Raw genomic sequence first — 15,662 nt, 5'->3', positions numbered from 1 at the left:
CGAGAATACTTTATCTCCTAGTTGGGCGGAGAGATTCCCCGACCCCCAGCCGGAGGAAGAGGAGATCGAGGCCCGCCACGCCGCGGCTTACCCTAACGAAGGGGCTCCGGGGGCTAGCACCTCCGGGAGAGGTAAGACTAGTTTTCGATTGATCCACACCCCCAGCCTGTCTGAGGTTTCCTGGACCTCTCAGATGGGGTTCGATCCTCGCTTCCTTAGGCTAGATCCGCGTAGGATACCTTTTGACAGATATTGCGATAGGGTAGATGAGCTTCTCGGGTGTCTGAGTGACGGTAGTCTGCCAGAAGGTGTCATCATGGTAGACCCTTCTTCCCTCAGCATGTCATTCCCGGACTTCAAGGAGTACGGGAGCTTCCTGGAGCAGGAAGCGGTGTTTTGTTTTGCTCGGGGAAGGCCATCCACGTTTCTCGTGCATGGTCGTCCCTTTCAAACTTTTCTTTTTCTTGTTTCTTGTTCCCTGCTGGCGGGCTTGCTTGTGCTTTTATGTTGTTGATTGTCTTGTCTTTCGCTTATCTTCTTTCTCATTGCTTGTTGGTTCGTTAACCTTGCTTTGTACGTTTCTTGCAGAGTATCCAGAAGCCAAGATGTTGGGGAGGGTTACCTTGCTCATTAAGAAGGCTGCCACTAGCCAAGACCCGTCCACGGGGAAAGGACGGAAGACCAAGGCTGGTAGGGGAGGTAAAACTGCCTCCCCCAAGAAGACAAGTGGCGAGGTGCAAGTGTCTCCGAGGGTAGAGAAGTCTCCTACCGACGGGCCTTCCGAGACTATGATGGTCTCGAGTAGCAGCAGCGACGGGGAAGGGCTTGTGTTCCCCGTGAAGACAACTGGGGTGAGCAAGCGTCCCGGAGAAGATGCTGAGGGCGCTAAGAAGAAACGCCTTAGACACTCTTCTCCTGGTCGAAGGCAACAACAACAGCAACGACAACAAGCACAACTACAACAACAGCAGCAACAAGAACAACAGAGACAATCACCAACGTCACAGCTGCAGCAACCACAACATCCGAACCAGCAGCAGCAACAAGGGCAATTACTTCCGCTGCCGCAGCAGCAAAAGCAACAGACCGGGGCTTTAATACCCCGTCTGCCTCCTCCTCCAGCCCAAAGGGAGTCCACCCTTTCGGGGTCTCCTTCTTCTCAGCCAACAAACCTTCCTCTGCCTGGCCTGAAATTCCACTTCCCTTGGAAGCCAACCAGTTTCCCCGCTGCCCTCCTGGAGGGTGTAAGACGGGCCGATAGTTTTTTGAAGAGGCGGTTAGAGGCGGAGAAGGCTGTTACTCAGGGAAGGGCAGATAACTTGTCTGCCGTGAAGAGAGCTGAGCTGGCCGAGGGGGTGAGATCCCTTCACCCGGCCGGAGCGGTTTTGGATGGCCCAGCCTTGGAGAAGAGGCTGGTGCCTAGGCTCGGACGTGCATTGGCGCCGTTCGGAGCTGAGATGATGGAGGACATGGCCCTGAGCTTGTGCGAGCTCAATTCTGAGAAATGGGCCATCAGTAGCAGTAAGGATCCGCTGTTGCTAACACATGCTGTGAAGCAGCAACTGTCCGTGGTAAGCCGTCAGTTGTTGTGTTTTGGAATCATCTGTCTTTTGGTCCGGCTTAACTCATTCTGTTGTCTTTCCTTGCAGGCCTCTATGATCGCGGAACGCTCGTTCCGGGAGGTTGGTGCAGTTCTGGTTCAGCTGGAGGAGAGCCAGCTGGCTCGCCAGGCCTTGGAGGCGGAGAAGCAGAAACTGGCCCAACAGGCCTTGGGGGCTTCGGAGAAGATTGATCAGGCCCGGCGCACGGCTGAGGAAGAGGCGGACAAGAAATATTTTGCCAAATATCAAGAGTACCGGGCCAAGGCAGAGAGTGAGTTTAGACAGCGGTCGGATGGGATGAAGGCCGAAAACTCCAAGCTCCGGGAAGAGCTGTCCCAAGCCAGGGTGGAGAAGGACACTTTGGAAGCCCGCTTGCAAGCGAAAAATGATCTCGTCCTTAAGCAGCAAGGGGAATATTCCACTCTTCAGAATAAGCTGCACGAGGAGGAGCAACTTCACAAGAGGAGCAGGGATCTCGTGTCTATGCTGGAGTTGGGGATCGCCGAGAAGGATAAAGAGATCAGAGCCTTGCAATTTACTGCCAGGGGGCATGTGACCGAGAAGCAATCCGTGCTGAACCAAAACAAGGAGCAGCGCAAGGAGATTGATTCTCTTAAGGGAGAGCGGGATGCCTCCAAGGCCGAAATGGAAAAATTGAGGGCTCCACTAACTGTCGCGGAGGCACAGCTGGCAACCTCCGAGGCGGAGCGCTTGAAGGAGAAGGAGGATGCTGAGGTGATACTGAACAGGACGATTAATATATCGCATGTGGTCCTCATGCATCAACTCTGGAAAGTGAACCCGGAGGTATTAGGCTATCTGGGAGATGATGCCGAAGCCATGAGGGAGAAGCTACTTGTGTGGGATCAAGGCCCAGAGGCGTACGTCCAAACTTACAACATTGACGAACGTGCTGGAGCCCCTGAGGTGGGAGATCCCGGAGAGGCGGGGACCTCTGAACCTTCCCGTGACAAAGTTCCGCCTTCCAATGAGCCGACTCCGCCAGCCTCAGTTGAAGCCGATGCCCCCGAAGCCGCGGTCGTGGAAGCTGCAGCTACCCCCAATGCTTGAAGGGGTTTTATCTTTAATTATTTTTCATTTTGAGTTTTTCATTGCGGACATATTTGCCATAATTATTGCATTCTCCTTTCTTTTCTGCCGAGTTCTTTATTTATCTTTGCGCTTAGGGTAGACTTTTATACGGTAGAAACTGTTGTAGGGGCGCATGAGGTTTTGGTTCCAACGGCCAAAACCTATGCACTTCCCACTTGAAGCTCTAACGGCTGATGTCTTTTCCCACGTAGTTTCTAGGTTACGAAGGTTTCCTGGTTCCAACGGCCAGGCTCCTTTCACCGTATTTTAGCTTTCCTAAGGCAGATAGCCAATCCCGGGACTTGTAGTTATACTGTTCGCTGGGATTGCTAAGGTGAGCCGTTCCATGGTTTGGAACGGGAGTTCTTTTGGTGAGCGTCGCTAGACTTAAGGTTAGATCTTTGCGAAGCAAAACTAACCGTTGTTGCGAACCTCATGGTGGCTGACTTCAGGGACCTGGCATGGAGCCCTGCGAGGCAAGGCTCGTTGCTGTCGGGGAAATCGCCACGCCCACCAGGTGTGATCCCGGAGCAGGGGCTTTGCGAAGCAAGGCCTACTGTGAGTGGTGGATCGACCATGTCTGCTCCTGGAGCTGAAACTTGCAATGGTCGAGGAGCTCGCCATGCATTGTTTTGTGAGATCCGGAGCTGGAGCCTGCGAAGCAAGGCTTACAACGGTCGCAGATCTTGCCATCTTTCGCCTTGCGGGACCCGGAGCTGGAGCTTGCGAAGCAGAGCTCTACAGCGATCGCGGATCTTGCCATCTTTCGCCTTCCGGGACCCGGAGCTGGAGCTTGCGAAGCAAAGCTCTACAGCGATCGCGGATCTTGCCATCTTTTGCCTTGCGGGACCCGGAGCTGGAGCTTGCGAAGCAAAGCTCTACAGCGATCGTGGATCTTGCCATCGTTTGCCTTGCGAGACCCGGAGCTGGAGCTTGCGAAGCAGAGCTCTACAGCGATCACAGATCTTGCCATCTTTCGCCTTGCGGGACCCAGAGCTGGAGCTTGCGAAGCAAAGCTCTACAGCGATCGCGGATCTTGCCATCTTTTGCCTTGTGGGACCCGGAGCTGGAGCTTGCGAAGCAAAGCTCTACAGCGATTGCGGAGTATTCTGCAAAGGACTTGTCAGGGAGTTGGGGGTGTTTCGGCGTAGCTCTATGAACGTGCCTCAACCCCCAGTCCTGTCCATCGCTGGGCTACACAGGAGATAATTTTCATGATACATAATGGCAGGCATTTCCATGGCAATTTTCACATAAGCACATAATGCACATAGGACACGTAATGCAAGCATGTTCATGGCAACAAATAAACCTAGGCTTAACAATTTAAACATTTCAAACAATTTAAAAATTTTAAACACAATGCTAGCACATAAGTGGTGTTCTGTGTACGTTTTGTTCAAGGGGCGTATGGCTATGCCTTAGCCATGTATACCCCCCCAAGTGAGCGTGGGGTCTGGACGTCTCCGGACCGCGTGGTCACTTGTTAAAACGCAGCTTTGAACACGGATAAAAAGTGCAGTAAAAGCGGAGTGAATCTCTCCGTGATTCATTAAATTAGCCTGCTAGGCGTGAGTTTTACAACAGGGAGGATTATTTCCACATTTTTCACTTTTGCTAATTTCACCAAGGACTTCCGACTAGATGGTCCGGGGCCTACTGGTAGTAACGGCGGAGGTGCTCCGCGTTCCAGGCGCGCGGGACTTTAGATCCGTCGAGTCTCTTTAAGTGATACATCCCATGGCCCACTTTTTCTTGGACTTCGTAGGGGCCTTCCCAGTTGGGTCCGAGGACTCCCACTCCCGGATCCTGCGTAGCAGGAAATACTCTCCGTAGGACAAGATCCCCAACTTCGAATGTACGGCTCTTGACTCTCGTGTTAAAGTGTCGGGCTATCTTGCCTTGGTACATTTTTAGTTGGACCTGCGACTGCTCCCGGAGCTCTTCGATCATGTCCAAGGACTCCTGGAGAAGGGCATGGTTCCGGGTAGGGTCGTAGGTATCTTGCCTGTGAGAGGGGATCATAGTTTCTACTGGGATGACGGCCTCGCAACCGAAGGTCATGGAATAAGGCGTGTGCCCCGTCGAAGTTCTCTCTGTTGTGCGATAGGCCCAAAGTACTCGCGGAAGTTCTTCCGGCCAGTGATCCTTGCAGGCTTGGAGTTTTTTCTTCAACGTGGTCTTTAATATTTTGTTTACAGCCTCCACTTGCCCATTAGCCTGGGGTCTGGCGACTACGGAAAAGCTTTTGATAATTCCATGCGAAGCACAGAAGTTCGTGAAGTGTTCACTGTCAAATTGCTATCTGTTGTCGGACACAATTTTTCGTGGAAGCCCAAAACGACACACTATATTCCTGATGACAAAGTCCAGTGCTTTTTTAGATGTGACCGTGTTCATAGGTTCAACTTCAGCCCATTTGGTGAAGTAGTCTACCGCGACTATGGCATACTTCACTCCACCCTTTCCAGTTGGGAGGGAACCTACTAGGTCAATACCCCAAACGGCGAACGGCCAGGGGCTGGTCATTAGGGTAATTTCTGTAGGCGGCGCTCGCGGAACCTTGGCGTACCTCTGGCACTGCTCATTTCCTGACATAATCCACACAATCCTTCTTCATGGTGGGCCAGAAGTATCCTTGTCGAAGGATCTTTTTGGAGAGGCTCAGCCCGGAGGTATGATCGCCACAGAAGCCTCCGTGAACCTCATGGATGATGGTGCTGACTTCGGTTCCGGCAACACACCTAAGGAAGGGTATGGACAACCCCCTGCGGTAAAGCTTTCCATCCATAACCACGTATCGGGGAGCTTGATATTGGAGCCTCCTTGCGTCAGCTTTATCAGTGGGGAGCTCTCCGGTGGTGAGAAATCTGAGGATGGGTCCTATCCAGGAGTGGGAATGGTCGATGATGGCGTTTATCCTTCGTGTTTCAGTACTGGGGGCTTCTAAGTGCCCGATGGGGACTAAGCCATACTGTTCAATCTCCGGGTCCGTTGCAAGCTTGGCCAGCGTGTCCGCGAGTGAGTTCTGGTCCCGGGGGACCTGGCGGATTTGGTAGCCTTTGAAATGCTGCAGTAGGTCGCGGGAGAGAGACACGTAGGCATCCATTCTTTCGCCTTTTGTCTGGTATTCCCCGGATATTTGGTTTACCACAAGTAGGGAGTCGCTGTATACTTCGATTTTTTGGGCTCCGACTTCTCTGGCCAGTCGTAATCCAGCTAACATGGCTTCGTGTTCTGCCTGGTTGTTGGATGTTGGGAACGCGAAACGGATGGCGCTCTGGAGCTGATGCCCTTGGGGAGATATAAGGATGACCCCTGCTCCAGCTCCTTTTTCATTTGAGGCTCCGTCTACATAGACCTTCCATGTGGGAAGTTCCGGGACAGGATCTTCCGGGAGGTCATTCATTCCCGAGCATTCCACAATAAAGTCCGCGAGAGCTTGACCTTTTATGGAAACACGTGGTTGGTAGTGGACGTCGAACTGGCTCAGTTCCATGGTCCACTTAAGCAATCTGCCAGAAGACTCGGGCTTCTGCAAGACTTGTCGGAGAGGGTGGTTGGTGAGTACTTTGATGGTGTGCGCCTGGAAATATGGCCTCAGCTTCCGTGAAGCAATTAGCAAGCAGAGGGAGAGTTTCTCGATCATTGAATATCTTGACTCGGCGTCCAATAACCTCTTGCTTACGTAATACACAGGGAGCTGGATACGGCCATCTTCCCGGACGAGAGCGGCACTCACTGCGTGCTCAGTCACAGCTAAGTATAAGAACAACGCCTCTCCTTCGACAGGTTTGGATAGAATGGGAGCTTGGGTTAAATGTTCTTTGAGGTGTTGGAAGGCTGCTTCGCATTCGGGGGTCCACTCGAACTTCTTGTTTCCTCGCAACACATTGAAGAAGGGGATACACTTGTCAGTGGCCTTGGATACGAAGCGGCTGAGAGCAGCTATCCTTCCGGTAACGCTCTGGACATCCTTATGTTTCCGGGGGGAAGGCATATCTATGAACGCCTTTATTTTCTCAGGGTTGGCTTCCACTCCGCGGGAGCTGACAATGAAACCGAGGAACTTCCCAGACGAGACCCCGAAAGTACATTTCTTTGGATTCAGTTTCATCCCGTACTTTCGGATCACGGCGAAAGCTTCCTCAAGGTCGTCACTGTGGTCCCCGGAGGTCTTGGACTTTACCACCATGTCGTCCACGTACACCTCCATGTTCCTCCCCAGTTGGTCCTTGAACATTCTGTTTACTAGACGCTGGTACGTCGCCCCAGCATTCTTCAAACCGAAAGGCATGACCACGTAACAGTAGACACCCTTGTCCGTGAGGAAGCTGGTGTGTTCCTGGTCCGTGACATGCATCTTGATCTGGTTGTATCCGGAGTACGCATCCATGAAGGATAAGAGTTCGTACCTGGAAGTAGCGTCTACCATCTGATCGATTCGCGGAAGAGGGAAACAATCTTTCTGGCAGGCCTTGTTTAGGTCCGTGAAGTCAATGCAAATTCTCCAGGACCCATCGGGTTTCGGGACCAGAACTGGGTCGGCCAACCACACGGGATAGTGCGACTCCTGGAGAAAGCCTATGGACATCAACTTGTCCACTTCAGCTTTGACGGCTTCGGCCCTCACTGGGTCTAACGGCCTCCTCTTTTGGCGAATTGGAGTTGCAGATGGGTCTATGTTGAGTGCATGGCACGCAACATTAGGATTAATCCCCGTCATATCAGCGTGGCACCATGCCAGGATATCCTGATTATTCTTCACAGTGGCCACGATTTTATCTCGAATGGCCGATGGCAGGTTTTTCCCCACCTGAATGACTTTGGTGGGTTCTCCCGGGTTGAGGATTACCTCTTCGACTTCCTCCATCGACTCTATTGCTTTCTCGATTCCCACTCTTGGGTCGAGTTCGTCAAAGTATGCCTCCTGAGCACCCCCAGTTTCTGGTAATTCTTCTGGCAAAGGAATGGCAGCAAACGTCTCCTGGACCGTGTAGACGGATCGGACGGAGACGTTATAACAGCTCCGTGCACTTCGTTGGTCTCCTCGGAGGGTGCCAATACGCCCATCGTCGCATGGAAACTTCAAGCATAAGTGGCGTATCGAGGTTATGGCCCCACAATCGATTAGGACCGGTCGGCCTAAGATGGCATTACACGCCGTGGGGCAGTCGACCACAACGAATGTGCTGTGCTTGAAGGCACAAGCGTCGCTTTCTCCTCTAAGGGTGACTGGAAGTTGAATTTTGCCTAATGGCATGAGTGCGTCCCCATTGAAGCCTTGAAGCTGGATGGGGCATGGGGCCAGGTCTGTCTCGGTTAATCCGATCGCGTGGAAGGCCGCTTTGAAGAGGATGTTTACGGAGCTTCCGTTATCGACCAAGATCCGTGAGACCTTCTTATTGGCAATCTGGGCTTCCACCACGAGGAGATCGTTGTGGGGGAAGTGCACATGTCGAGCGTCGTCCTCCGTGAAGGTGATGGGATGGTCCATCATTCGGGGACGTTGAGCAGGTGATTGAACCAAGGCGCACATCTCCCCGGTGTGTTCTAACTCCCTCAAGTACCTCTTCTGGGAGTTGCGGGTGATTCCGGCAAGGTGCGGTCCTCCGGAAATGGTGGCTACGTGTCCGTCAATGGGTGGCGGAGCAAGGCCGGGCGGATATGGGTTGCCCGGTCCTGGAGCCAACAAGGCAATTGGTGCCGGAGCGGGTGGAGCAGGAAGCGCTGGGAACTGAGACCCGGGAGCTTGGGGGTGACCGGCTCAAGGAGCGCTAGTGGTCCCCCTCTGTCCCGGGGAATATGCAGTTCCGTGAACTACCCCCTGTCCGGGATAGATAATGGGTATCCTCACCCACTGACCGAGGTGTCCCGCTCTTGCCAGGGACTCGATCTCATCCTTCAGCTGAAGGCACTCGTTCGTGGTGTGCCCCACGTCTCCGTGGAACTCACACCTTTTATTGGAGTCTCGCGGACGCCTTCCTCCATGAGACACTTTCGGGGGCTTCCTGTAGTTGACCATATTACAGGTCGCCCGATAGACATTCTCTCGCGAGTCTATCAAACTGGTATATTCCGTGAACTTGGGCTCATAGTCCTTCCGGGGCTTCTTTGAATGGTCTCCCCGGTTGGAGTTTCTTCCGCTTCGTTTGCTCCGCGATTGGCTCAAATTTCGTTTTGGGGCTTCCGCTTGCGGCTGCGGCATGCCAGGAGCGATACTACATCCGGTTTGTACAGCTCCGTACCCAGAGAAATGGGTTTGACTCGGCGTCTGAGCAGACGTGGAAGGCCCATACGCACTTGGAGTGAATTGGGCTCCTGGAAGCGTGAGGGCTGGTGCGGGAGCTTGCGAAGCAAAGCTCGGCGCAGTCACGGAAGGCGTTGGAGCTGGGGGAACTCCAAAGGCCTGCTGGTAGGCATCCTCAAGGTTGATGATTCCCTGAGCCTTTGACATGAATTCGGACAGCGTTTCTGCCCGTCTCCTTTGCATTTCCCCCCATAGCAGGGAGCCGACAGTAAGGCTCGATTGAAGGGCGATCAGCTTCATGTCATCGCTGACCTTGGTCTTTGCAGCAGCTTCCATCATTCTCTGAATGAAAGCTTTTAGGTTCTCATTGGGTTGCTGCTTGATGTTGGTTAAGGAACCAACTTCCATGTCGTGGTCGCGGGCAGTAATGAACTGCCTCCTAAACGCGGACTGTAGCTCCTTCCAACTATGGATTGATCCGGGAGCTAATCTTTTCCACCAGTCCTCCACGGACTTGGTGAGGGTGAGTGAGAAGCACATGCATTTGGCGTCCTCACTGACACGCGCCACTTGCATCATTTTGTTGTATTTAGCTAGATGGGTACGCGGGTCTGTCCTCCCATCATATAATTCTATGTGAGGCATTTTGAAGTTATCCGGGAGGGACGTTTCCGCGATCCTCCGAATACATGGTTCCGGGTCTTCCTCATCAGAGTCTGACAGGGCCCCACTTTGCTTCCGGACCAGCTTGGTCAAGGCAGCATTCTGTTCCTCGAGCCTCTTCGTATCACTCTCCGGGAGGTCACATCCCCGGAGCTTGTCATTAATATGATTTCGGAGGTCATCTCCGCGAGGCCGGGCCTTTTCTCCTTTGGCCTTTTCATGCTTGGCCTCCAACCTTCTTCTTAGGTCCACCGTGGACCAGCTATCTTCGGAGTGCGAGTTCGCAGCCCGACCGTCCTGGTTGACGGAATCACTGGAGCGGTTGTTCCTTCCCCTAGGCCTTGGTGTCTTAGCACCGGGCCCTTTAGGCACGGAGTGCCCCCTTGGGGCTGAAGGACGTCTGGGCTTAGGAGCGCCAGAGACCTTCTGCGCGCGGGGGGGGGGGGGGGGCAGTCGGCCTAGTGATTCACGCCTTTAGGAGGTGCAGGGGCGTCAGCGCGTACAGGCTCTCCAACTTTTTCTTTGCCCTTGTTAGGGGCGGCTTTGGATGGTCCAGCAGCGGCTGGATCCTGCATAGCGGCATCAGCACCACCTAAAGCAGAGGCGTCCTCGTCCGAGTCGCCTAGGTCTCCGAACTTGCTTTGGAGGCGCTCCATCATGCGCTGCATTTTTTCGGAGAGGCGCTCCTGCTCAGCAAGCTTGGCTTTGGTGACCTCCAGTTCTTCGGCTACTTGGACCAGTTCTGGGTCCTTCTCATAGTGGCAGCCGTCCTTGTAATAACTGTCTTGGACATACTCTTCTTCGTCTTCTAAGTATGTCGTATCTTCAGTACTGACCCGATCCAGGCGGGACGTCGGGCCTCCACCTTGGTAGTCCAAGGGTTCGTTTTGTACCGCATCTTCCATCACGGTATCGGGGTTGACCGTAGCATTTTTGTCAACAGCGGATTTTCTCGTAGTCACCATCTCTTTAGCACGAAGTGAATACAAAAAACGTACACAGAAAAAGAGCTGACTAACAACTTCCTACAGCTCTCAATGAAAGCACCAAAATGTTTACCGAGTTTTTTGGAAATGAATACAAACAGAATAATAAAAAGATAAGAACTGTAAAAGTGCTGAAATACAACTAAACAAACAGTGTTTTTATGTGGTTCAGGCGTTAACAAGCCCTAGTCCACGAGTCGATGTTATTATACTTGGAAAGGATTACAGTAAGATGGCTGGTGTACAAGAATTTCACACACTCACAGTGTTTCTCTCGGGTTCTCTTGAAGAAGATGAAGCTAGAGAGATTTTAGTAGAGTGTTTGCTATGTGATCTGTTGGCCGTCCCTCTTCTTGTAAAATGAAGGGGTCTTTATAGCTAGGGTTTCAGATTAGGGTTTTTCTCTACGTACATGAGTCTTAATTACACCAGCCATAAATAGGGAATACAATTACTGTAGTAGCATGGCTACAAAACTCTATGTGGGTATATTTACATGAAAGTATGGGGAACACACAAAGTGAGCCGTTCTTTCCAAGTTGTCAGCGGAACAGTAGGCGAAAAGGTACCCTTAGGCGTGCTGGGATGTGTGCGGCTTTGACCTGTTGGGCGTGTCAGGCGGGATCCTGTGTCAGGCAGATATCATTCCAAATATGCCTCCTCCAGGACTCGACCGTTTGGTTTTGTTCCGTGCGAGGCACGGAACTGTTTCCGCGGAGACCACTCGAAGAGCTTCTCCTGGAAGGGGCTTCCCCGAAGGATACCCCTTCGGGAGTCCGGGAGAGTTGACGAGTTTCCGTGTTGTGTTTGCTTGGAAGAGTAATCTGGACACTAAACGGGAGAGGCGAAGCCTTTCTGTCCATCCGCGAGCTCTGGTCACCTACCGTGAAAGACATCGATAATTCTGCTTCCCCGAGGACATCAATCTAAACGCTATCCGGAAATCTGGATAACAACACCAGCCGTAAATTGGGGATACAATTACCGTAGTCGCATGGCTACAAGGCTCTACGTAGGTATAATTACATGAAAATATGGGGAATGTAAAAAGGCAGCTGTCTTTTCCAGGCTGTCAGCGGAACATTAGGCGAAAAGGCACTTTTAGGCGTGCTGGGATGTGTGCGGCCTCGACCTGTCAGGCGGGATCCTATGTCAGGTGAGTATCATTCCAACTATGCCTCATCCGTGACTCGACCGCTTGGTCTTCTTCCGTGCGAGGCACGGAACTGTATCCGCGAAGGTAACCTGAAGAGCTTCTCCTGGAAGGACCTTCCCCGAAGGATATCCCTTCGGGAGTCCGGGAGAATTGACGAGCTTCCGGGTCGCGGTTGCTTGAAAGAGTGTGCTAGACACTAAACGGGAGAGGCGAAGCCTTTCTGTCCATCCGCGAGCCCTGATCACCCTTCGTGAAAGACTTTGATAATTCTGCTTCCCCGAGGCTATCCATCTAAACGCTATCCAGAAATCTGGATAACATTTACCCCCCAAGGTCACGGAGCTTGTACAGTCCTCCGGGTGTTCTGGTCTCTAGATTAGGCGAGGGGTCACCTCCTGTGTTCCTGGAAGGGTTCATTTTTCCCTTCTGAGTGTTAGTATGAAAAAGAAAAGGAAATTTCTTCAGTTTGAACTCAAGTACTCAACTGTGGCAAGGGTCACGCGTCATGCAGGGAATGGCTCTGTGACCAAGACGTGTGCGTGAGGCGACTGGCTGAGTATGCGTGCGTCAGGCGTCTGAGTAGTGATTTGACGGTATTTAATGGTACACTGGGCCCGAGATGGTACAATGATGGGAAATAAATACTTTATTCCCATCCGAGGAGTCATAAATGGGACCGGCACTTCATCCCCAGCCGTCGGATCTGATGCATGCGGTATGGGAAGATCGGGACCGTCCATTTGTGGAATTCGAAATGACTTCGTTCCTGCTATTAAAACGAGGGAACGGACCCTTCTTCCTCTTTACGCTTTCAAATTCTCGAGCTTTCAGATTCTTAGATTCCCAAATCTTCGAACTCTCAAGCTTCCAAGCTTCCTTTCCTTCGAATTCGCCACTTCTTTTGGTAAGGAATCCAGGAACTTTTCTTTCGATTTGGCAGTAGGATTGTTCGCCGAAGTTCTAGGTTTGAATCGTTGCTTGTCTTTGCAGCCTTTACTTCACGTGTTCGTGCAGTGCAGTGACCCGGTTACTCCCTCAATCTTCAACTACCCGACTACCAGTAAGTATTTTTACTTTGCTTTTTCCTTCTAAACCTCAGATTGTTGATAGTTGTTAGGGTTGAGTATTCTGCCGGTGTCATCTTTATGCATGCGTGAATAGGGCTTTGATAGGCATGTGACTGGTGTGAGTCAATAAGTCATTTCTTTGCATGCTTTGACGATTTGCTTTTGGAAAGTTGTTTCCCGTCTGCTTGTGCTGTTCTGGTTTGTTATTTTAGGGCATAAGCATGAACGCCTTTGGGGTGTCTTCCCCTGGGAAAACACTTCTCTCGGCGGGCTTAGGCTCGAAGTTTGAATCTGGTTCCTTGCTGTCCTCCGGGTGGCATGATGCCAAACCCTCGGCAAGCTCGGTGGGAGCCTCTCCAAGCAGTTTTCGGGGAGGGTCTCCCCGACGCCTTTAATACCGTTAGGGTATGACAAGGGTGCTGACTGCTTGGAGTGTTTTCTTCTTTGTTTCTTTTGCTCAGTGACGAACACCTCAAAGGAACAAATCATCGCTGCGGTAGAGGCTGAAACTGCCCAGGAGCAAGGTTCCCCTGTTGCCGGCGCAAAGGGGAAAGCAAAATCTAAGGTGGCCGCGGCTAGCCCACCGACTATCAACAGTTCCATCTGGGAGATGGACCAGAAGCCGAACCTGTTCAGGAACTACGGCATGCTGGAGCTGTATTCCTCAGAGGCAGGCCTGAAGAACATCCCAGGCCTGATGTGGCACCGTCTGTCGGTGCTGGGTGAATCTGCCAGTCAGAGTCATGAGGGTTTTGGTGCCTGGAGCTGGGCACACATAGTGTGTGGGGCACACTTGCCCCTAAGAAGTTATTTTGCCAAATTCTGCGTGAAGGCGGGGATTGCCCCCTTCCAGTTGATTCCCCCCAGCTACAAGCTTCTAGCAGGGTGGTATATCTTTTGCAAGTCCCGGGACCTGGAGGCCCCTACCCCAGAGGAGGTGCTATACTTCTATGGGCTTAAGTCTCAGCCCATGAGAGGTCATGCAGACAAGGTGGGGTTTTATAGGCTGGAGAGGTATCCGGACGTGATGTGTCCCACATGTCATACCGCGAGGGTTCCAGATCTCCAGGAGTACTGGTTCCTGACGACTGGCTTCCCATTGAAGAGGGTGCCAGCTCTATCTTTGGACTTCAAAGTCCCTGGTAAGTGCTCCTTCCTCTCTTTTTTAACTTTGTTTCTTTACGTTTGGTTTGCCTTCCGGGAGGATCTCTAACACTCGTGTTTGGATTTTGCAGAAGCCGTCCCGCGGACACCTCGCTGTGCGGAGATGATAAGGAGGTCAAACTTCTACGAGGGGCTCTCGGAGGAAGAGCTGAAGGTGGAAGGACTTGTGACCACCGAATCTTTGAGGGAGTATGGGCTACTCGCCTCTTTCCAAAATATTGAGCCAGTGAGTGGCAGGGGGCAAAGTCAAGTGTCAGCTAACGTCCGGGAGCAGATTGCCCTGAAGCTGTCCAAGGTGATCTGCCAGGCGGCCCAGGACGAGAATAATTTATCCCCCAGTTGGGTGGAGAGGTTCCCCGACCCCCAGTCGGAGGAAGAAGAAATCGAGGCTCGCCACGCCGCAGCTTACCCCAATGAAGGGACTCCAGGAGCTGGTACCTTCGGGAAAGGTAAGACTAGCTTTCGATTGATCCACACCCCCAGCCTGTCTGAGGTTTCCCGGACTTCTCAGGTGGGGTTCGATCCCCGCTTCCTTAGGCTAGATACGTGTAGGATACCCTTTGACAGATATTGCGATAGGGTAGATGAGCTCCTCGGGTGTTTGAGTGACGGTAGTCTGCCAGAAGGTGTCACCATGTTTGACCCTTCTTCCCTCAGCATGTCATTCCCGGACTTCAAGGAGTACGGGAGCTTCCTGGAGCAGGAAGCGGTGTCTTGTTTTGCTCGGGGAAGGCCATCCACGTTTCTCGTGCATGGTCGTCCTTTTCAAATTTTCTCTTTTTTGTTTCTTGTTCCCTGCTGGTGGACTTGTTTGTGCTTTTATGTTGTGGCTTGTTTTGTTTTCTGCTTATCTTTTTTCACATCGCTTGCTGGTTGGTTAACCTTGCTTCGTACATTTCTTGCAGAACATCCCGAAGCAAAGATGTTGGGGAGAGCTACCTCACTTATCAAGAAGGCCGCCACCAGCCAAGACCCGCCCAAGGGGAAAGGACGAAAGGCCGGAGCTGGTAGGGGAGGTAAAGCTGCCACACCCAAGAAGACAAGTGGCGAGGCGCAAGGGTCTCTGGTGGTGGAGAGGGCAATCGTGCCCGTGGTGGAGAAACGTCCTGTCAAGGGGCCTTCCGAGAACATGGTGGTCTCGAGTAGTAGCAGCGAGGGGGAAGGTCTTGTGTTCCCCGCGAAGATGGGCAGGGTGAGCAAGCGCCCCGGAGGAGAGGCTGAGGGAGACAAGAAGAAACACCTTAGACATTCTTCTCCCGGAGGTGATGGAGACCTCCGGGCTGCGCGCAGTCCCCGCCAGACTACCCCCACCCAGCAGCAAACACAACCCCAACAGCAAAAGCAACAGCAACAACAACAACAACAACAACAAAGACAATCAACACCGCCACAGCAGCAGCAAAAACAACAGCAACATCAGCAGCAACACCAAACCGGGGCGGTAGTGTCTTCGCTACCATCCCTAATACCCCATCTACCTCCTCCTCCAGTCCAGAGGGAGTCCACCATTTCGGGGTCTCCTTCTTCTCCTTCTCTTCCACTTTCTCAACAAACAAGCCTTCCTCAGCCTAGCCTGAAGTTCCACTTCCCTCAGAAACCAACCCGTTTCCCCGCTGCCCTCCTGGAGGGTGTAAGACGGGCTGATAATTTTTTGAAGAGGCGGTTGGAGGCCGAGAAGGCTGT

This window comes from Humulus lupulus, chromosome 4 (genome assembly GCF_963169125.1).
Source record: "Humulus lupulus chromosome 4, drHumLupu1.1, whole genome shotgun sequence".
Classification (NCBI taxonomy): Eukaryota; Viridiplantae; Streptophyta; class Magnoliopsida; order Rosales; family Cannabaceae; genus Humulus; species Humulus lupulus.
Note: the sequence above shows the minus strand (reverse complement) of the source record.